The sequence below is a fragment of the Leptinotarsa decemlineata genome, unplaced genomic scaffold (genome assembly GCF_025532065.1).
Source record: "Leptinotarsa decemlineata unplaced genomic scaffold, Ldec_3_MD MMD2_tig00026361_RagTag_RagTag, whole genome shotgun sequence".
Taxonomy (NCBI): domain Eukaryota; kingdom Metazoa; phylum Arthropoda; class Insecta; order Coleoptera; family Chrysomelidae; genus Leptinotarsa; species Leptinotarsa decemlineata.
Genome location: NW_027412704.1, coordinates 2782742 through 2807310, shown reverse-complemented (window position 1 = coordinate 2807310; position 24569 = coordinate 2782742). Strand labels below are relative to the sequence as shown.

Sequence of the window (24569 nt, the reverse complement as noted above, 5' to 3'; positions counted from 1 at the left end):
TAGAGTGGTGAGGGGAGGCACTGCGCCCAATCAATTGTCCTCTGTCTATGAGACAGTCAAATTTCAGGACAATTGGCACGCCAATTGGCCGGAGGTGTCACACGTAGCCAATAATTTCATATCAGTAAGCTGTCCTCTGTCAATTGCCTCTCCAGGTGGTATTGTGTAAAAGCGGCTTAACGAAGGGTCGGTCCGTTGCGGTATCGGAAATACAATAATCGATGAAGGAGGAACTGGTCTGTTCATGACAGCATTTTTCATCGGAAAGGAGTGACATCACACCAGCCAAAACGAGCAAAATATTCGTTTCGGCTGGTGTGGCCATTCATTCGACTTCCGGCAAACACATTTAGGGTACAAACGAGATTGGCAGTTGATAGAAATTTGCGAGTTTGCTAATGTACGTTTTTCTAACTCTGAATAATACAATTTCAAGTACAACGACTGAGATAATATCTCTTGTTTCATCTTAATTATGAATTTTGAATCACTTTTCAGTTACCTAGCGATGTCTTTAAGGTACCACCCCGTACTATTATACAGTAATGAATTATGGAGTTAGCAAAACCATCATACACCATCAGTATCATTTTCCTGTTTATTACATGCCTAAGCTGACAAAATTATAAATAACTGATTCACGTAGTCTGGATACTGTTCAATAAATGTGTTCATTTCAATGATGAGTTTGGTTCACTAATACCCACCTGCAGTACAGGAGTACAGTAGCAATTATGAAAATGTCCCCAAGATGTTTTGTGGATTTTTATAACGTTTTCAGCCGGTTGGTTTCTAGTTGTTGGAGTATCTGTGTCTGTATCTGTAGAGTAGGGAGGGTGAGTGTAGGCCCACAGCACTTAGGCGACATGTGATCCATTGTACATCCTCTCCAGGAGTTGTCTTCCTAGGTCACCGTCCATCCTGTCCTTTCCAGGAAGGTAGACAGGTCACTAGGAGACATCTCCTTTATATCGGCAGGTGTAGGCCAAGACTCGCCAAACACACACTCTCTTATGGACCATAACACACTCCTAACACTCTTAACACACCCTTATTGACATGGCCAGTCAGAAATCCTACTGTTAAGCTTAGATTTTTCCTGGTCTTCGCCAGATATTTCGTCGGCGCCAGTTTCCCAGGATCGCCCAGGGTTATCCTGGCAAAAATGCATCCTTTGATTCCATCCAATCTCTTTAAGGATTGAGCATGGGTGTGACGTTTGAATTTTACCCGATCGTGAAAGAATGGCACCTAAAGGCTGACTTTCGACCTAAAGAGGTCAGATGTCAATCTTGCTGAAGTGCCCATCAGTAAGTTGAGGACCGCTCGGAGAACGGGGGTGGATGGATTAGGGTATTAGATTCTCGTCGCCAACTAGCTGGGGGGGGGGAAGCTTCTACTTCAGGGCACTCAACCCGGGAGGGGGCATGGGGGGCGGGGTGACGTTTGGCTAGTTCCGCAACTGTCGAAGTCACCAGGCCGTAGACGCCACTGGGTCTTAATTGTTGGAGTAAATAAATTTTTTAGACATTGACACTCACTTCTTCCCACGTTTTTCCAACATAAGTGATAGCTGTGTCATCAGCAAATGAAGTTATTTCAACATTGAAATTAAAATTTTTGAAGATGTTCATATATATTAGAAATAAGATTGGTACCAGAACAGTTTCTTGGGGTACACCCCGGGTAGTGGATCGCTGAGAGAATCGTTTACCTCGACAATTTGTGTTCTTTCTACCAAATATTCCTTTTCCAAAGCAACATACCCTCACAACAATGTCAGCTAGACGTTGAACAGTATCAAATGCCTTGACCAAATCCAAAATAAATTATGCATTTTTGTTGTTTTGGAAACAGTTGTTGATTTGGTTAACAATATCAAAAACTGCGTTTTCTGTTTATCTGTTTTCGAGAAAACCATATTGTGATTTAGAAAAAATATTTTATAACTCAATTTGTAAGACATTTTTCGAATATATCAGAAAAGTTAATAATCATAGTTACGGGTCGAAAGTTTGTTACTAACTTTTTTTCAGCAGACATTGAAAGATTTGGATATTTTTCCAACGGTAAATATTGAATTCAAAATGAGGCATATGGGTTCAATAAAGTACATGTGAAGAAGCTTTTTGATAAGGAACACAGACAATAAATTAGTCACGTTGTGGATTACAGTTTTGAATAGAAGTTTATTGATTTTGTTTTTTTCCGTAAAAATACATTTATTTTCTTATCCATAACATTAATGGTGGATACTAGAAAGGTGCCACTGTGTGCGTGCGTGTGTGGGTGTGTGTGTGTGTTTTGAGTTCAAATGGCGTTGATATAAACATTTTAACATGTAAAACTTCTATAATTTTTCAATATTTTCAAGATGAATAATACACTCTTCCTTATTTCAGAAGGTTAGTATTTGGTTATTCTTAATATGATGTTTTCCTTTTTTCATCATCCTTTTTTATTGTTTTGCTAAGTTTTCCTAAGAATTTACATATATACAAAACATTTTTTTTTCGTCCGTTCGTTGTTTCGTTCTTTCTTTTTCCCTATTTTTTCTTTTTTCATTTTTTATTTTTTCATTTCTTTTTTATTTTTTCCTTTCTTTTTTTCTTATCTTCACATTGCACTATACAAAACGGATTTACATTGCGATAAAGCTAGATTTGACAAGCTTCATCAGAAGCTTCGTTAATGTTGAGCTGCAATGTCGCGACGCACATACCGCAAATTCCTCTTTATATTCCCGAAAAGTGCTCGCGTTCCATTTCAATACGGTACGTGGGACGTGACTGAGCATCTCGCGTCCTTTAATTTATTAGAGGAACGTATAACGCGGGACACTCGAACTAATTAGGTCATGAAGTTAATTTTCATCAATTGTTTTTGTGGCGCTTCACAAAATCTTTACGCCACAGTCGAAATTCACGATTTCCCGCACCAAAAAAAAAACGACAGAAAATTATAGTGACTTATGCTGAGCTTTTTCTGGAGACTGCAACAATTTTCAAAGGAAATTTCATGTCTTTTTCAATGCGGAAACAACTGTGGCAAAGATATTTTCCATTTGTTGGCCGTGGCCCTGATTCAGAGTGCCCGGTGCTTGCATTTCTATTTGTGGTTTCAATGTAGGCTAAACCGATTCATAGTTACAAGGAATCCGGTGAGTTCCCAGTATTGCTAAAGCTCTTCTGGGGTCCTAAAATGATTTTAGAGTATCTCTGACGGTTTTTATTCGTCAGAAAGAACATCGAAATCATCAGAAAATCATCTGAAACACTTCAAGGTCATCAAATAACTACACCCTGCACCTAAAAATCTGAAACTGCCACTTTTCAAGCACTACAGGCTCGTAACTGGCTATATGAAAAACAGTTATCGTGCAACTAAAGTCTCGCATAAAATGCAAAAAAATCATTCTGTAAGCATTATGAACTACCCCTCTTTATTCCTTTTATTATTATTATTATTTTCTCTCTTTTACTACATAGGCACTATAATTTTTGCTACATTATATGTTTGATGAATTCCGCTCTGGGATTTTACCAAACCCATTGTATTTTCTTTGTGTACTTTCTTTTTTACCTTGGTAAATAGAAGACATTCTTTTTTTTTCACTGTAGTGTGCGCTGGTCAGGCCCTATCCCCCGAAGCCCCGATACATTCGGGAGGGCGCGCCAGCATTATCAACCAATGACCACTCCCCACACCGTGGGGTAAGTGATCATTGGATCCGAGAATCCTGAGCAAGCTCAGTGAGCCAAGAAGACAGCCTTCTGCATCTGTGCGGCTAAGATTTCTGCCTTAGTGCGGCAAGCCGATATGATTTTAAGATTCGAGAGTAGAGAGGACGTCATTTCACCAAGGATTCCAATAATCAGAACAAACATCTTGACTGAGTGATCTGGATAGAGTCTGCGGAGTTCGAAAAGAAAATCTCGATATTTTATGCGTTTTTCCTCCTCTTTTCTGACGATATTTGTCTCATCAGGAGCTGGAAACTCCACGACAAATATCGTTTCGCTCTGGTGGTCGAGAAGGACTACATCAGGCTTATTAGCTTTTATGAGCCTGAGGGTGGGGAACGACTAGTTTCAATAAATTTGGCACTTCTCGTTCCCCACAACGGATTCAATATCCCCCGGAGCGTAAGGCAACACCCGTGTCTCGTCAATACCGTAAGAGTGCCGCAGATGGTAATATAGCATTCTTAGGCACTTTGATAAGCCAAGGTCCCCAATGTTATTGAAGAAGACCTCATGCATTGGCTTATCCTTGTGTCTCCGCAGAAGTAAAGTGATATCAGCGGCTTTTATCTGAGCTTTTTGCTGAACGGGTTCCAACTCGGTAACAGAGTTGTGACCACCTCGTTCAGAGTCGAAAACTATACCGAGTTCATCTGCTGCTCGGGCAGCTGCCCTAAAGAGAAATGCTCCATGAGAGACCAGGAATTTATTTCTTTTTTTTTAATTTTCCGTTTCTTCACTTATAAAATCAGAAATTGGTTTCTCAAATTCTTTTTTTTTATCAAACACTTTCCACTAGAATCGAAGATATTGTCAATTCACAAAATTGGGATATATTTGGTATAACGGATATAGATCTACAATGTTGAATGAACAGTTGAAACATATTACTTAATAAATACTGAAATGCCACTTTTATCTATCGACAACATACATCATAGAAAATCAGATAAAAAAAACCTTCCGCAATGATGTATATTAAAAGAATCATTTCAACTCCATTTACTCAGCGGTCGATATGAATGCAGTCGGTTTCGTTTTATTGCTTTCAATATACGATTTTGTAGCTGAAATCGACCAAAATTTAATTAACTCGCCGCCATCACGTATCAAAACTTTAATTATCACATTAAACATTCATCATTCCATTTTCCCGGAATATGATGCCCACTGGAGAGTATCATATATACAGCCACAAAATATAAACCCCTCTCACTGAACTTTTAAGTGATACGAGGCCAGGCAAAGTTCAATATGCGATGAGAAAAACTAATTATTTTTCCCAAAATAAAAAATAAAAAATAGGAGCAGAATCATATCGCTCTAGAGGTTTTCCTTTGGTATTTGATTGAGTAAAAATTGAAGAATATTTAGTTTGTTACGATTAGAATGGGAATAGTATTTAATGAGAAATAAATATAGTTTAAAAAAACTAAAAAACACGCTTTCAAAGAACATCGAACTAAAAAGTTAAAAATAACTTTTTTTTAAATAAGCTTAAAACAAAAACGAACGAAAAATACTAATATTATTGTGGAAAAAGCGACGGCGCTTGATATACAAATAATATGGCACAAAGTGCCACGCTTCTTTCACAATAATACTAGTTTCTTCGTTCGTTATTGTTTTAAGATTATTCAAAAAAAATATTTTCAACTTTTTAGTTAGAGGTTCTTCAAAAGCGTGTTTTTTGTTTTTTTTTAAACTATATTCATTTTTCATTTTTTATTTTCGTGTGCTATAAAAACGCGTTTTTTAGCCTTTTACAACTATATTTATTTCATCTAAATTTTGGGATCAATCAGCCGTATATTGTTTAGAAAAATGACCATTGATATTTTCCGATTCTGGAGAGGAAGCCTGAAAATCAGCTACCAAGCCCAAGGAAGGCAGTAGGGCTACAAATAAGGCAGCAGGCGCGCGTAATAATGAAAAAAAAATACTTTTTCAAAATGAAGAAAAACATGTTAAGTGACTTCGAATTATATCAAGGAGATTACGTACAGCGCCATCTACCCGCGAATAGATTAAGCAATAATGTCGATAATTCTGTCATGTGTTCGTTTTCCAAATATCGAAAAAACTATTGCAGATATTCAAAATTTGAAAAATGATTCTAAAATAGCAGTCATATTGCTAATATCCCACCCCTCGATGCTGTAGCACCAATATACAGCGTGTAACAACGAAAACTTAACAGAGCCGTTTTTGAATATAAAAAGTAAGATTTTTAAAAAAGCTCGGACACGTCGTTTTCTAATTCAAGGGGGACACCTTTCAGACTAATCAGATTTTTTATAGTACGCACCCCCTCGGATGGGTGCGTCCGACGACCCTTATTTAGATAGGGAAAGTAGATCGAATGGCACTTTGTTTTAAAGGCCTTTCGAATACCTTTACAACTATGTTAAAAGAAAATTTTTGTAATGATTAGTTTTCGAGATAATTTGAAGTTAAAATTGCCATGTTGATAATACATAGGTACAACTTCTTGAAGAGGCAATATAACCTCGTATAGTTGAAATAATTGAACAGGATCCAAGATGTCAAGATGAATTTATCCATTTTCAATAAGACGGTGCACAACCCCATTATGCCCAGCAGGTTCGAAATTTTTTGAATAATCATTTTGAAGGAAAATGGATTGGCAGAAGAGGTCCAATTGAATGGCCAGCACGATCACCAGATTTAACACCACTGGAGTACTTTTTGTGGGGATATTTAAAGTCTTAAGTTTATGCTACACAGCCAGCCAATTTGGATGAATTACGTCGTAGAATTATTCATGAATGCCGAGCTATAACTCCTGAGATGTTGAATAATGTAAGAGCAAAATTCGAACAAAATCTTTATTGTTGCATGGAGCAAAATGGCGCACATTTTGAACATTTACTCTAAATTTCCTATGTGAGTTACCCTTATTAGGTGTTACTTTTTTTGTGTGTGCTTTAAAAACAATTATTGGGATTTATTAACCCTGAAACAGTTTTTTAAACTTTTCTGAGTCATCAGCATTCAAGGAAATCAGCAGGTTGTATTCGTTGTGTAGGTAAGTTTTTAGTATGATTCACTTTTTTATCAGTAGCATAAAACATCCACGTCAAAAGGTAACCTTCATAAGGAGGTGTCACTCAATTTACCTAAAATGTAAGGGTGGTGACCGACCCCATCCCCCGAAAAAATCTCCTCGTAATAAACGAATAATTCTTACTTTTTTACTAAATCAAATGGACACGTATTAGCTGGTTTTCATAAAAAGCAAAAATTTCTTTTTTTTATGAAAGTTCTGAACGTAAATTGTACCTTAAAAACAATTTGATTTATTTTAAACAGAGTTGAACTCAATAAAAATACCTTTAAATCTTCAAATTATCTCGAAAACTAATCATTACAAAAATTTTCTTTCAACAGAGATGTGAAGGTATTCGAAAGGCCTTCAAAACAAGGTGTCACTCGACCTACTTTCCCTATCTAAATAAGGGTCGTCCAACGCACCCCTCCGAGGGTGCGTTGTGAGGGAATTATGTGAAATCGACGTATCCGAGTTTTTTTTTAAATTTCACTTTTTATATATTCGTTACACACTGTATATAGTTTGAACTATAAACGCGAAGGAAGCCCAATTCGGTCTCTTCAAAAAAAATATTAATTTCAAAAAAAAATGAACTGGAAGTAGCAGAAACAATTCATGGTCTTAGAACCTATTTGGTAAATTTTTAGTGGTAATGTTAACGAGAACAGTAATTATGTGAATTGCCATTGTATTTGACAGATAGAACACTGGATTTAGCAGTTCTCGAAAACTGATGACTGGTGGATATAAGTGGATGAAAAAACGAACTAAAAAAAATAAAAAAATTTGATGGAGGCGCCGGGCATCGATCCCGGTACCTCTCGCATGCTAAGCGAGCGCTCTACCATCTGAGCTACGCCCCCAGACAATATAATTTGAAGAAATTACAAAGATCAAAAAATAATTGCATTCAACTTCGATAAAATTCAACATAGGTGTGGCTACAACTTGATACAGTTACTAAAACGAAAGTAGATCACGTTGGCGATGACTTATTCGGTTGATACACAGACTCTAGAGAATAATTAATCGACATGTCTGAATCGAAGAGACTTTTTTTTCTAAGTAAGGTAAAAATGTATGCAGATTTTCAAAAAAAATGCGAAACAAAAATTGATGGAGGCGCCGGGCATCGATCCCGGTACCTCTCGCATGCTAAGCGAGCGCTCTACCATCTGAGCTACGCCCCCTGACAAAGAAGTTGAAAGAAATGACAGACAAAGACCAAGAAATACCTGTAACCGATTAAATTAAATGTAGTTATGGTTGCAACTTGATACAATTACAAAACTGAACCAGGTCACGTTGCTAACTGACCCCGCATATTTATCCAATGTATAGATCACAGAATCAAGTTATAGGGATAATTTAAAGAACCATTACAAAATTAGAAAATGTTGATTATGCAGGAAAAAAGGTTTTGGAATTTTTTAACGAAAATCAAACTTTACGCAGATACGATTTCTCCTACAGGCCATGACTCAGTCCGGTTGCTGTATATGAAGTAAGAGGGCTTTGTCCTCCAGTTTGTATCTGCATAATCAATATTTCTTTTGTATAGAGTTTCTTTTGCAATCAATTGTTTTGGAACATTCCCACATTTTAATTTTGGTAATAACATGGAGAAGTAGGAAGTCCAAAAAATCAATCTGTCATGAAAGCATATCCATTTCAATTTGAACTAATATATGAATTGAAGGAGTGATTATTTTTTGGAAAAGTAAGTTTATGGCTTTCTACTACTCCATCTTGATACTTCCTTTCTTTGGAAGATTCCCACATTTTTTGTGTCTAGATGGAGTAGTAGAAAGCCAAAAACTTTCTTTCCCAAAAACTAATATATGTTTTGAATGAAATACTTAAAATCTAGTCCCAAAAAGCTTGCACCAAATATCATGCTTATTTTGCACCCATGTTTATGCCCGTTATCGCATTTCTCATCGGAGCTATCGACATCAACTAGAGTTTTTATCTCGTGGAAGTAGCCGTAAATTTCCTGAAAAGTTGCAATATAAACCCGCCCCGACGTGCCGTAGTGTCATAATTTCGTCAGTCATAATTTTCGTCGGGGGAACATTATGCGCGATAAAGTGTGCTAAATTCTCGGAATTGATGGCAAATTGCAATGAGTCAGTGCACCATAAACCATCCAGTGACACAGTGTTTTATGGAAGTCGTAACTCGATACGATAAAACTTGAATATTTCTCGATACGGTTTCGCTTGCCACCTGATATGAGAAAAGTGAATTGCCACTTACGAGTTTATGTTTGTCAATTCACAAATTCGCTCTCAAAGGGAATTCGCATAACTTTTTCTCAGCCATAAAATTCTTTCAGTCACCCATTCACAGTAAGATTGTAACTTGATTTAATCAACTTTGATACACGGAAGGAAAAAACGGGATACTCTCAAGGAAATTGTTCAAGTGACTTGGCCTATTTGATTCCGCCATATCAGAAATACGAGACAGATTGTGGCTGCTCATCGTATTGAAGTTCAACTCGCTACACCTCGAACTTCACTTGATATTTGTCTTTTCTTTTGAATTCGTCATCAGGGGGCGTAGCTCAGATGGAGGCGCTCGATGCCCGGCGCCTCCATCATTTTTGGACGTTCATAAAAATTATGAATTTTTTTTTTTTATTAAAACGAATAATGATATCAAAATTCTACCTTCGATATATGCGCCTTGGTTTCTTGGATTTTGAAATCCGAATTGATATAATAAATATCATCATCGACAAGTGACCTCGTTTTGTTTTGGTAATTGTATCAATTTGCAGCCACACCTACCTTGGATTTCATCGAACGTGAATGCTTTTATTTCTTGATCATTGTCATTTCTTTCGATTTATTTGTCAGGGGGCGTAGCTCAGATGGTAGAGCGCTCGCTTAGCATGCGAGAGGTACCGGGATCGATGCCCGGCGCCTCCACTTTATAACCTTTTTTTTTGAAGGGGGTATGAACCCTCAATTTTTTATTATCTCTCAACTGCTACGCAGTGATTATATTTGGAAGAAAAGCGTTTCAGTGCCCGTTGGGAATATTTCTGTTCCTTTTTTTCTCAAACCTTTCTGTGTAACCCATCTGATTGAATATCTGATTCATTTCAGTAGAGGGGATAAGAGACTTTTGGAACGTATTCCCTAGGGGACGTACTTACGGTAGTGAGTGGGAAAGAGACGTGTGCGACGTGATCGACGCATGAAGAATGTCATGTTTTTTAAATGACGTATTTTGAGACACCCTGTACACATTTACGTCATGTTATTTTTCTTGAATCCGATTTTTCATTCATTATTATTATAATACCATCATTTTTCACGCCGACGTACATGTTTTTTTCTCAAACAGACACCCTGTATGACAGCCATGTTTTTTTCTATTACGTTGGCAACCATGTTTTTTTCTTCAACGCCCGTGGCCATGTTTTTTTCTTTAATCCCGATTTTTCGTTCATTATTATTATTATAACATTATTTTCCACGCTGACGTATTTGAGACACCCCATACATGTTTTTTCTCAAACGATGAGACACCCTGTATGACAGCCCTGTTTTTTCTCTAACGCCCGTGGCCATGTTTTTTTCTTCAATCCGATTTTTCGTTCATTATTATTATTATATCATTATTTTCCACGCTGACGTATTTGAGACACCCCCGTACATGTTTTTTTCCTAAACGATGAGACACCCTGTATGACAGCCATGTTTTTTTCTATTACGTTGGCAACCATGTTTTTTTCTTCAACGCCTGTGGCCATGTTTTTGTCTTGATTCCGATTTTTTGTTCATTATTAATTTTATAGCGTTATTTTTGTAATTCCACCGCGCCCTTATCTATCAAATGAATCTACTCGATGCTCATTCCGTCCTTCTATGCGTCGATCACGTCGCACACGTCTCTTTCCCACTCACTACCGTAAGTACGTTCCAAAAGTCTCTTATCCCCTCTACTCATTTCATTTCACTAAACAGTTTTAAGTGTGCCTTTATATGAATATCTGATTCTACTTTCCTATTATCGAACGGAAAAACCTGAATTGCAAGTTTTTGCTATGCCATGGATCCATGGCATAGCATGGATCCATGTTCTTTGAATAGGGATGAAAATCCTGCTCAAAATTCCATACAAAATTCTATGGCAATGCGGCAGCAAAAAAAGAATCAAAGAACCGACTACTTCAATAGCAACATTGATGAATTTTCAGTTGTCAACACATTTGACAAGATGGATGATTGACATTTAATGCAGATGACATTTAATGTTAGATTCAACTATTCAACCAATCACTATCACATGGAAGTTGAAAATTGGGGTATTAAGTGTATAAAGAACCATTGACTTCCGATTTTTTTTTCTTCCAGTATTGTACCTGTAGCGAAACAAAATAAAGTGTTTCTTGATTGAATTATGTATGGACATGAAATATCAGCCGATTCCATAATATACAATTTCCAGGAAGTCAAAATCTGGAACAGGCATGTGATCCTCAAAAGCGTTCGAACCCCATCTGAAAAGTCAACAGACAGAAAAACTTTCATTCATGGCATTTGAAGAAAAAACTTCCAATGAAACAGATCCGCCGAGATCGCCTTCAGATTTGTCTTAAAGATTCAGAGTATCCCAAATAATCCCACACCCAAAGGTAATCTCGAAAGTTGTCAGCCTGCGTTGAATAAAACATACGTGGGACGGCAAACAGTTTCAATAACGTTTGTGTGTGTCCGAATCCGTTCGTGTTTATCTTCGGTTCGCAAAGTCGATATACGCGGACTATTCAAAAAATATATAAGGTAAATATTCAAATTTTGCGGGCCAAGTACATTCTACTAGAGATTTTTTATATTTCTCATGTTGGTAAACACGTCTTGAACATATGCTTACAGTTTCAACTATTTTAGCACGTAGTACAGTGGGTTTCGAAAGTGGAATTCACAATGGAAATCTGAGAGAAACATGGTATGACGAAGAAAAGACAAATGAAACTGTCTATGTTTTTTACCACTTCTATTTGTAACTAACGTTACTGCAGTTTCGTCATATACGGACATTTTCAAACTTGTACAATATATAAGTATTTCATAGATCTGACAATAGTCATCATAAATGTATTTCAAATACACAAGTTTTGACCATTGGAGTACCTCAAGGTTCAGTGTTGGGACCGCTATTATTTATATTATATTGTGATGATGTTGGGACCGCGGTTGCTGAGAATACGTGCGTTATGTATGCAGATGAAAGTAAATTGAAACACTAAGTCAAATCATTTGGTTTCTCGAAAAACTTTATTAGTACGGTTTCATCACAGGCAAAAAATCTGTTCAAATCTAGAAATTGAAATTAATGAGAATGAAAACACACTTTTTTTATCCGATAAATGTAAATTTTTGGGACTCACGCTAGATAATTGTCTGAACTGGAAGAGTCATTGCAATAAACTGATATCGAAACTAGGTTCTGTTTCGTATCTGATACGAAATCTTAAGCCAATATTAACCACAGAACAGTTAGTAAATTATTACTATGCACATATAGAATCTAGAATCAGATATGGCATTTGTCTTTGGGAAAGCTCTTCATTGGCTTCAAATATATTTATTGCCCAAAAAAATTGAACTGATTTTAGCAGACGTTAATCAGAGAACCTCCTGCTTACTTTTCTGGATATTTTCATTTTTGAAATGTGTGCATTCATTCCCAGGTGGAAAACATTGGTGTCTCGTAAATACCGTAAGAGTACCGTATATGGTAATATAGCACTCTTAGGGCCGCGTTATGTCGATGGATATATGCCGAGACCGCATGTGATGGACATGCTGATAGCAAGTGCATTATAGTCACGGGCGCCTCGCGGCAGGCCCTGCACCTTGTGTCAGGCAAGCCATGATGAACCCCTCACTTTCCGATTTCAGCCCACTCGACCTGAGGAAAGCGAAGTCAGGCGCTTTGATAAGCCAAGGTCTCCAATGTTATTGAAGAAGCCCCATGCATTGGCTTATCCTTGTGTTTCCGCAGACGTGAGGTGATCTCTGCGGCTTTTATAGGAGCTTTTTGCTGAACGGGTTCTAGCTCGGTGACAGAGTTGTGGTCCCCTCGTTCGGTGTCGAAAACTAAACCGAGTTCATCGCTCCAATTCCTGCTCTCTTATGGTCACGGACCATGCAGAGAATGGGATCTGAACTCCTGACGACTTTACAGGCTGTATCCAGTACCATTCTGTCATGTAGACACTTCAAACTCAAAAGTCCACGGCCTCCCTGTTGTCGGGGAAAGTACAACCGTGGAACGGACGATTTGGGATGCAAACTCCTATAGAGATGCATCATTTTTCGGGTCTTTACGTCGAGTTGATACAGCTCCTTCCGAGTCCACTTCCCTACTCCAAACGAGTATAGTAAAATTGGAACGGCAAGCATATTTGTTGCAGCAACTTTGTTCTTCCCCGACAGTTCCGTTTACCAGATCTGTCGAAGTTTGTGCTGATACTTGCCGCGTTATCAGATATTCCTCAACACCAAATAATCACTCAATGCAATTACCAGAAAATATGGAAAAGGTCACCCAATCCAACATAACCATTCAATTTATAATTCTTCCTAATTTGATCGATGGCATAGTGCGGTAATCCTGTCAAGCCATTCTATATAAAACTAATAAATTCGAACATGCATAACAACGGAAAACAACATAGTCGCTATTGTGGAATATGCACAGAACAAGGAGTTAGGATTGTCTTGACATTCGCAAGCTCAACGTCACACAAATTTACGATTCCCGAAGGAGAGGGATTCTCGAAACTAATCAGCAGTTTGGCTTCTGCTACGGAATTGTTCTGAAACAAATTTAATGAGGAATTCTGGAAAGAAGGATGTCGACGAACTTCCCGTGGGACTGTACGAATTCCGAAACGATGATTTTCTATAGGATTTTCCAACGGGGACTTCCGAACTTTGACAATTGATAACGGCCATCTTGTCAAAGCTACATCTGTCAAATCAGTTGCCAGACCTGGAAATGTATTTTTCAGAATAATATTTGCAGCTTGTATACGTAGTTAGATAAAATTTTCAGTTGTTTGCAAATGGTGTTTCGAAAAACTCTTTATTAATACAATAACAACGGCGTAAACAATTGCCAGAGCTTTCTTTAACACGAAGTAATTGTAAAGAACAGGAGCATCACAAAGTGAGTTTAGTTTCTGGAAAAATGTTGTAAGTTACCAGAAGGCAATTTTCCAGATGAATGTTTTAGCTTCTGCCAGCGACAATGTAAATTTTCCGATTTTACCTAATCAAATCCTTAATCAGTTGAAACGGGCCCAAGTTCGACCTTTGGGGACACCATACTGACATCAAAGGCACAAATCAGTTCATAATGATGAATAGTAAAACACTTAATGAATTGATGGCAGTCGTCAAGTCATATCATTCACGTTCATGGTAGGTACTCATATAAAAGTTTTGGTTACCAGCAAAATTCAAAACGGGTCAAAATTCAACCCTTGAGGACATCGTGACCAACTGTGGCTATGAAAGATGAGGTAATGTCGTCAGGACATATGTATGTTATCTAATAACAAATGAAACGTCTTGTAACCTCATTTACCCGGACAAAAACACTGAAAACTTGAAAGTTTTTGACACTGGCAAGACAAAAAACATTATTTACATTGGCTTCTTATACTTCTTTCAGTTATACTTTCATCACTCCATTGAAACAACTCTCATAAGATCTGACAATATAAATGACTTCCAATTCAGGAAGTTAGTCAAACAATTTCTATCTGATAGACCCTATTATACTGTGGATTAACATTTTAAAGATAGCTTTTAACTGACTTACGCATATTTTTCATCATTATTAATTAAGGAGAGCCTTAAATGTTACTTTTTATGACTACTCTTTTATAAACTTGACTTTTACTCTTTTATATATACATATCTTTTGTATCCTCCATTTCAACATAGTTTGTACCCATGCACCATTTTTATTTTTACTTTTATTTGGTATGTATTGCATTTTTTTCAAGTATTTACTACCCAAGCTTTGTCTGCAAGATTATGTCTTATGATAATAAAGCATATTATTATTATTATTATATTTTCAACAAAAATAAAAAATCTGGAGGCGCCGGGCATCGATCCCGGTACCTCTCGCATGCTAAGCGAGCGCTCTACCATCTGAGCTACGCCCCCTGACAAAGAAATCGAAAAGAATGACATACAAAGACCAAGAACTGCCAGTAACCGATTAAATCCAATGTAGGTGTGGTTGCAACTTGATACAATTACAAAACAAAACCAGGTCACGTTGCTAACTGACCACGCGTGTTTATCCAATGCATAGATCACAAAATCAAGTTAAAGGGATAATTTAACGTACCATTACAAATACAAAAAAATGTTGATTATACAGAAAAAAAAGATTTCAGAATTTCAAAACTGAATTCAAAAAATGATGGAGGCGCCGGGCATCGATCCCGGTACCTCTCGCATGCTAAGCGAGCGCTCTACCATCTGAGCTACGCCCCCTGTTGAATAATTTGAAAGAAAATATATACAACGACGAAACACTACTTTCATTTCGCCTCCATCACTTCAAAACGAACCAGTGTATAAACTCGATATTCGTAGATACTATCTTCAATCACAAATGTAGTCTCCGGAGGGATTACCCAAGCAAACTGGGGAGAGGAAACAAAACAAAAATTTGGCGAAGGCGCCAGGAAACGCTCGCAACGCATCCTAATAACACCAATCAAAATACCACTAGATTTTCATATAAAATCGAATTCGATAACAAACTATTTGTGTTAAAATAAATACCTCTTGGATTTATACTTGTTTCTCTTAAGTCAATTGTTCAGTAAATATATAATTTGTTCCAATAACTCAATCTTACTTTATAGACGAACTTCATGAAAACAACTTTTTCAAAAAGTTTATTTTACGCAGTATTTTTCGGAGTGAACTGTTTGACCTTCAATGCCGAAAGAGGGTTACACTGACTCCTTCAAAAAAGTTGATAGTGAATGTGAGTAGAGAAAATGAAGGTCAAATATGGAAGAATTCACTAAAAACGCAGAAACGCACTTTATACTTTTCACGGGGCTTACAAAATATCATTTCCTTCCCAAACATCGTTCTACTTGAATGAAATCGCAACTAACGAAATCAACGCCCCAATTAGACCGTATCGGTAAGCACAAAGTCGATCGAGCTTGCATAGATAAATACAGAAGAGGGTTGCAGTAACTAACTGGCAATAATGTAATCACAGGATGAGGAGACAATCCTCCTTCGTTCGGCTGATGTAGGTAGACAAGCAAATCAACGGGGGAAATCTTTATTGTAACGCTGATGCGTTTTGAATAACGATCGAGAAGGGCTTTCGGTTTTCATAACCACGATAATACACCTCAGCAGTCAAGATCAGTGGCGTAGCTAAGGGGGGAGGTCCGGAACCCCCCCCCCCCAAATTTTAAGACATACTAAAAAATAAATTAAGCATGCAACAGGTGAAAGAAAGAAAAGTTATCATTACTCTTGTCTACAAACATTGAATTCTCAAAAAAAAAATTGAATTGAAGGGGTCATATTTTTAGGAGTGATTAATTTTTGGGAATTTGTTACCATTCATTCAAAGTAGAACTCCTGTGAATGATATCTGATTTTATTCCATAACTAATGTTTGGAATACAAACTGAGTAGAGAAAAGTATCTTCTGTATAATTCAGTGTTCATATAAAAGTATTTGTTTCGAAAGATTTTTTTTCTTTCGTGTAATTCAATGTTTATATGAAAAGGAGCTGTTTCAGGAGAGCTTTCTTCCAGTTTGGTGTCTGAGAGTTGCTTCTTTGCATGATCTACACATCCATGTATAGAGTTACTTATTTTCAAATTGATTACTTCCTTTCTTTGGAAGATTCCCACATTTTTTTTGTATCAAGATGGAGGAGTAGAAAGCCAAAAATGTTCTTTCTCAGAAAAAATATCTTTGAAATATGAAATTTTTTCGATTGCTTCCCTAAAAAATAATTCCGTATCGAGAAATCGATTCGAACTTAGCCGTGTATATTATTTTTGTAGCCTTGTTGTGCAGATATTTTAATGTAACTCCAATTAAATACGATATTCCACTTAGTTTGTTTGCGATCAATATGAGAAGACCAATTCATGTTTTCGTCGATGCGGATTCCTAAAAATTTGGTGTTGTGCGACAGTTCAAAACAAGAGTTTTGAAGGTCCACTCTAACTGGATAATCAATGTTGTCTTTGTTTGTTCTAAACGAAATAATATGTGTCTTCGATTCATTTAGTACAAGTTTATTTTTATTGAATCAGTCCTTAGTGTTGTTGAATACATATGTACTATTTACAATCATCTGTGGAAAGGTTTCACCACCGTCGACGTACGGGTGTGTGTCGATCGTTAACTGAACTAGTCGACTCAAATTTTTTCACCACATTGTGAATAGTCCTCCCGGTTGGACGAATATGACGACCGTGAAATGGGAAAACAATGTTACTATTTGCACGTGTTGTTGGATGGTGGATATATCCGTCCATGGTAATTTGGCAAAATAGATTGAATAACTGACAACTGATTTGACAGTTCGGAAGTCCTTGGTGGAAGACCCCATATAATGGAGAATGTTCCTCAATTTGGGTTATTACAGCAAATATAAGTTTGAACAAAATAAAGTTGGGTTTAATTCATGAGTTTTTCCAATTCACTTCGAGAAGTATTCAAATTGATGTTTCAAATGTTGGGTTTCAATTTTTAAAAGGATTTGTTTCTAATTTACATATTGGCAACATCGCCTATATCAAGTTGAAATAATTGATACGTACCTAGATATTCTACTTTAAAAAAGGAAAATTATCTTTATAAATCAACAATTAAGGCATAATATGAATTATAGTTCAATACCACCTCCACAAGCCACATAAACAACAGTTGTTTTGTTATTTATTTATATAGAGGAAGATAGGTTAGGTGCACAAAATGTCATATGTCACAGAATGTCTCGGAACTCGGAACATAAGTAAACAGAACAGCACGCCTCTGAAATATGCCATCTTTATTTGTCTCATACAGGTAACAGATTCGTTGTCCTTTATTAGCTATAACCGATGTTGCCAAATGGTGAAATAGAAACGAATCCCTTTAAATGTTGAATGCACTATTTCATTCCTCTTTTTCAAGTATTTAAATAATTTTTTAAAGAAAATGGTTGACATGGTTATGAAAACTACTTGATTTTCGTCAGGAGGAACATTCCCCATGAACGTATAACCTAGATCTATCTAGGTCAGATAGATCTGTGTTTTGCACTTTAACCACTATGGCACTGGCACCTAATTTTGAATTTCCAATACTACTTTAACCCCTCTGCGTACATCCAACTGGCACCGCTTTCAATATGCGAAATCCTTTGCAAGGAGCATCAAACCGCAACGTAAGCGGTGGAGGAAATCCATCATCCTTCCACAAACATTGACGTATTAATCCTCTTCGCGTGCAGCTTAATAACCGTTCCGGCATAATATCCAAAGGGAGGTGAATTCATGGCTGCGAAAAGTTAGTTTATTGAACATTTCTGCATAGTTGAATGCGCGAGATAACCGCACAACCGAACATTTTGAACTGAAGTATTCGCGGATTGTTCGCCAGGAATTTTGTCTAGTTCACGAGTGCCAATTTTTCAGGAACATGTGCGGCAAGACTGAACATCATTATTTAGACACCATTCAATTCGGATTGGCATTTGAAAACTTTATGAAACTTTTGGAGAGAGGAGCCAACAAAAAATTGTGAAAGTTTGAAACTATTGCATAAAAAATAAATAGCGGTTTGCTTTTCTGCAAATACCTCAAAAACAATTTTTTCACTTATTATTATTATTAAAATAATAAAATTAAAAATGTGAATGGAACATTTTTTCTGATTAAATGTTTGAAACATTTAATTATCTTTTTCAAATTGAATCCTTGATGGAAATAATTATTTAAAAAGTCCGTTTGAAAAATAGTATTGTGAAAATAAATTAATATTCTTTGAAATATTGTTAAATAATGCATTTATCGGTTAATACTATTTTTTGTAGTTAGATATCAATATTGAGGTATTATTTATAGTGTTCTTTTAGAACACAAAAAAATGTTACTAAGTGAAAATGTTTATTGAGTGAACAATTTATTATAGAGGAATGTATTTTTGAACTACATTTTTTTAATAGTAAAAATATATATAAAAACAGACATGTAGGTGTCACTTTTTATCGGATTTTTTAATATAATTTCAAATACGAGTCTTCAATATATTTTTAGTATTAAAAATATAACTCAAAAATTAACTGTTCTTTATTTTTGAAAAACATAAATGTATTCACAATTTGAGGCGGATGTTTTGAAATGAATTTCGTGATATAAAAACGGAAAAAAATTGTTTTTCAAAACGTCAATGACTACTGAAAGCTAAATATAAATAATAAATTTGTTTCAATCAGCTTGTCCCAATTGTGGGCAATATTTATAAATATGACAAGCCACTGACTAACTGGACTCTTCATTGGTTTATATTTCGCAGAAACTTTTCAGTTTTCCCTCTATTATACTTAAGCAGATTCTCTATTGATTCAACTTCATTTTTCAGATTGTGGAAGGTGATATATAAAAAAAACATAAAAAACCAAGTTTTTTTGAAGATCTATTATTTAACGAACACGTCTATGATTACTTGCTTATCGCAAAGCTGACATTACTATCTTTAATCAAATTAATTTCAATAATTTTTTTTTTCGTCACCATCACTCTATTAATAACCAATCAAATTTAGTGTCAAACGTTGATTTTTGTATGGAGAATATGTTCAGGTAGACTTTCCTACTTATTAATAATTTATAGATAATTACACCGAAATGTTATCCAATGGAAATCGCTACTAAATAAAGTAGTCCTGCCTACTTATTTCCGGTTATATCTACCTGGTAAGCAGATCTGAACAGGTGAATCAATTTAGATAACTACACCGAAATGTTAACCAATGAAAATTGGTATCAAATAAAGTAGTCCTGCCTACTTATTTCCAGTTATAGCTACCTGGCAAACGGGTATGAACAGGTAAATCAATATAAACCAATATTGTGGAAAAACAATTCAAGGCTCACTCGCCATTGCTTGTTCGTAATTTTTTTGACAAAAACAACAATGTATTCACCAGATTTAGCCCCCTGTAACTTTTCCTGTTTCCAAGATTGAAGAGACACATGGAAAGGATGGCGTTTTGCGACGATTGGGGTGATAAAATTTGAATCGCTGAAAGATATCGAGAACATACCAAAGAGTGCTTGGAGGATTTCAAAAAACACTGATACAAGTGTAGTATATCTGGTGGGGGCTACTTTTAAAGGGACAAAATTAAAATCGTATATAAGTTAATTCCAAGTGGCTTCACGCAACCGATCCAGATTCTGTAAAATTGCGCCCAGAAAATATTGTTTGGGTTTTAAAAAATAATTATTTGAAACCAATTAAATTTGTTGGTGATCAAGCTTCGCTAGTAGGTTATCAATAGAGCGAAGGTGATGAAAGAAAAAGAGAAAATACAAAATAATTGAATTCAAAATAGCCATGACAGTTTTGTGATAGGAAAGATATCAAAGGCGTGTTTATTAATTATAGAAAATTAAAAAAAAAGTCTCATCTGGTTAGTGGACGGGTTAACGTCGATCTCCCGCCGGCTCATGTACTACGAAGCATTCCCGGATCGTTTGCCAGAAATTTATCGGCGAACAGATGAACAATTCGGACAGGAATCGAAGTTAAATTTGAATATACGGCGAATGTATCTACTTTGTGCCGGTAGAGAAACATCATCGACTCGAACGTAAATATCTATTACGACATCAGATGCGCCGACATAAATTTCCCAGTTACCGAAGTCAATTTCTCGAGAGTATCCGTTACGGCCTTACAGATATGTTGCGATGCCATGATTTATTGCATCAGCACGAAATGAAGCTTGGAGAAAATGTCCACGTACGAGGGTGCTTGAGAAAATGCCCACATACGAGAGTGGTCTGAAAAGTTTCCGACCTAACAAAGATGGAAGACATTTTTTCAGATGTTTCAATATAGTCTCTTTTTAACTCTATAAACTTCTCCCAGCGATGCTCCCAGCGATGCTCCCAGCTGTGTAACCCGTCTAAATAGTACTCGGCGTTTATATCTGCAAAATAATTGTTCAGGAAGGTGATTGCCTCTTCATTTGACGGAAATCTCCGTCTCTCGAGCGCAATTTTTAGACGAGGGAACAATAGAAGTCGCTCGGGGCTAGATCCGGTGAGTAAGGTGGATGATCAAGCAGTTGAAACTGTAATTCGTGGATTTTCGCCATGACAACCGCTGAGGTGAAAGACGGTACGTTGTCTTGGTGAAACAGGATTTTCTTTTTATGCAAATGTGGCCGTTTTTCCGCAACTTTTACCTTCAGTCAACATTTACTGTCTTGTATCGCTATGGGAATGTTTTTCGTTATCGAACAACTGCATCACCCTTATGTATGTAGATATATTTCTGACCCTTGCCACATGTAGGGTTTAGATATTTTCAAGTGGTGTTAACAATAACACTCGTGCGACTCAAAGCAAAGTAAAACAGTATACCACGAAGGTTGAGTTGTAATCATTCAAGAAGGTTGAACAATAAATACAGACAACAAACATTGGAGTTTTGTTGGTTTAGAATAATTGGAGTTCGAATTCAAGGTGATAAACCCCAACATAGTGGTCCTTCGAGCCGGATCTGAACCACCTATATTTAAAAAACTCATTATGTATTGTTTACATCCGACTCTTTTCTTTTGGTTTCTATAACTATTTTTAATTGCTACGAGATGTCCAATTATCATTATTGAACTTGTATTTTTAATGCGATTTATCAATACTTTGTAATCAGCGTAAAAGAATAAGGTAAATTCATTCAAAGTCGGTTAAAAAATCGCATAATTTCGTTACGCCGAGCGCGTTGCTTGATTACTAGACGGATACGAGCCGAGCTAGCGAACTAAGCGGCCACCTAATTTAATCAAAAACCCGGAAATCTGGAAGAGAATTCCGTCACTTTGCACGGTAGTCGTTCAATCCGGAATCCGCAGCATCTGAGGATAGACGATCCCGAAACGGTGTGATGAATACGTCCTCTAATGGTTGTCGAATTCCGGTCTAATTGCCTTCGTGACCGGTAATACTTCGCCGCCGGTGTAGAACCATGACGGTAATTAGGGTGTAACATATTCCGGAATGTGCGATGGTTTTCAATACGATGCCGCATTCCTTTGGCGAATTCGGTTTGTTTTTCTCAGTTTACATTTTGAAGCAAACGAACGCCATGTGCCGGAAAATAATTCCATAATTTCAAAAGATAAGTACTATTTTGATCGTGTTAGAAATCACACGTTGAAAGGTAAGACCTCGTTAGTCCTTAGCTCGCACATGTTTCTCAACTTCTGAGAGTTGTCGTTTGTATGGGGGCGACAGCTGATTAACGGGAAAACAGATTTTGAACATATTTTTGAACAGATCATTTCCACATTGATTTTAATTTAAGAGCCACCGGTAGACAGCTGTTTCAGCCTATTCTGCATCGTCAGTACCGGGCAGACGTTCCTCGATTGAAGACAAAATGTGAACAACCAAGAAAAGTACTAACCTTCGTAAACGCGAGCGAGACATAAGTGGAACCACCTATTGGTGTGACACCCATGTGAACTTGACAAGTTTTTTATGTCAGTGTTGGTGGTTTGACCAATCAACCGACAACATCTTCATCTTCCTGGAATCCAAATCCGTCAGCAAAGCAATTCGTTGGGTCTTGGTTCATTTAGTAAGTGTAGGACTAGTTTGGGCTCCACGCTACTTCCTCATAATCAAACATTTTCTGTGTTCAAGAGGAGGGGAGGTCCCGCGCCATCTAGCTAGACCCGCCTCTGAAATTGGTCAATGAAACGCAAAATATATATTATTCATCAAAAACAACTGTATCCTTAAAACATTTTTCAAACGCATTTTTTAGAGTAGACCTCAGTACTTGCTGCGAATTCTCTTTCATGTCATCCATCGACTGAAAACGGGTGCCTTGAAAAGTAATTTGAGTTTTGGGAAAAAAATCGACCGGAGCCAAATCAGGTCAGTACGGTGGCTTTTCGATAGCATTTGTTGAGATTTTGACCAGAAATTTGTTTTGAAAATGAATAGGTTATAGATTTCCATCTCATAAAAATTCTATCGAACACACAGGCCGCGAAAGACTGTTTTCTATAGACTCATTACACTCATATTTCAAAAATTCATTTTCGAACGATACCGTTTAAGAAATGTGCACCAAATAACAACTCTACGATAAGTCGTAACTTTTAGCTCGAAATCATTCGCCTACAATTTCGATGCAATTTATTTCCTGCGCGAGGGGTCCGTACTCCCCAAGGATACTTGATTCCGATGACATATTCACGTCACCCCAGGTTATCGGCCCTTCAAATCTTACATACCGCCGTCGGGAGAAAATCCATAAAACACTCGGGTGACCAGACGGTTGCCCTTTCGGGGTTCCTATCTGTCGAAGGCCGAATCCCTACGGCCCCATGTCCACCTTTACGAGCTCTTTTTTCCCCGCTGTTTCAGGTCTGACGAATGAGGAAAATCAATCGGAAAAGTATTCGGCCGTTGGAAAACAGATATCCTGAAAAGGGACTGGAGGCACGGGTTCGTAAAAAGGTTTTTCTACTAATTGGACTTGATTTATACTGGACGTACATACCATCCGACTCAGTGAAAGGGGATGATGTATCTTTGTTTTGTGTTGAAGTTTTAGACAAGCGACAATTGGCTTTCACGTACTATGAGAAAAAACTCTTTTTCTTTCGTCATGTAGCTGGTGAGCGTCGAATGCCTTGTTTGGTATTAAAATCATTGTATGAGATATACATCATTTGAGGAATAACTTTCGACCCATGACTAGTTTCGAAAAACCACCTACGAACAATAATGAACTTCAGTGTTGCGCTGTTAAAGGAGTTGAATAACACGTCCCAGAAGTATATTCGAACGCAAATTCGTGGAATGCCCCGGAGAATGGAAGCTACTTTCCAAAATGGAGGAGACTTATCTCATCTTTTTCAACTGATCGCTATTTGTATAATCGTTCAATTGTTGATTTTTCCAAAATCATTGTGAAGAAAAAAAACACGCAGAGAAAACAATGCTTCATTCAATAATTATGAATCTGAAACGAATCGTGATATTAAATGAATGTAGAAGCAATGCATGGGGAATAAACCAAGCTAGCAGACAGAATGTTTTAAGTGTCATCAAAGAGTTGTGTTTCACTACAGGTTATCTTAAACCTAGATGATGGATATATAACTTTGTTTTCCCTCGTATAATGTATATGTATCGGGCCTTATTTGGAAATATGCTCGATGTGTATTAGTCTGGGAAAAATTTCTCCCCAATGAATCGGTTAAAATGAAATTTTTACGTTTTCTCCGAGGGTTTGACAATAATTGATCGTACTGTACAATTAAACTCAACTTTATTTCCTTACTACACTGACACAAGAACTTTTACTGCACTTCAGACCAATACTCAAACGTCTATCGCCTTATTAGCTCACTTTGCACCGCACTTTCAACTAGACTAGTCCCATATGTCTGTTAGTAGTGCTTATATATGCCAATGGAAG

The 24569-nt window shown here is 36.8% G+C and overlaps 1 protein-coding gene and 5 non-coding genes across 20 annotated transcripts in view; 1 reads left to right on the top strand and 5 right to left on the bottom strand.

Annotated features, from left to right (window-relative positions):
- Liprin-alpha (PTPRF interacting protein alpha) overlaps positions 1-24569 on the bottom strand; it is a 207501-nt gene that overhangs the window by 97751 nt on the left and 85181 nt on the right. The window lies entirely within an intron of this gene.
- TRNAA-AGC (transfer RNA alanine (anticodon AGC)) lies at positions 7607-7679 on the bottom strand. The gene has a single exon. It is a non-coding gene; the product is annotated as a tRNA-Ala (tRNA).
- Positions 7934-8006, bottom strand: TRNAA-AGC (transfer RNA alanine (anticodon AGC)). The gene has a single exon. It is a non-coding gene; the product is annotated as a tRNA-Ala (tRNA).
- On the top strand, positions 9680-9752 carry TRNAA-AGC (transfer RNA alanine (anticodon AGC)). Its single transcript has one exon. It is a non-coding gene; the product is annotated as a tRNA-Ala (tRNA).
- Positions 14948-15020, bottom strand: TRNAA-AGC (transfer RNA alanine (anticodon AGC)). Its single transcript has one exon. It is a non-coding gene; the product is annotated as a tRNA-Ala (tRNA).
- TRNAA-AGC (transfer RNA alanine (anticodon AGC)) lies at positions 15284-15356 on the bottom strand. The gene has a single exon. It is a non-coding gene; the product is annotated as a tRNA-Ala (tRNA).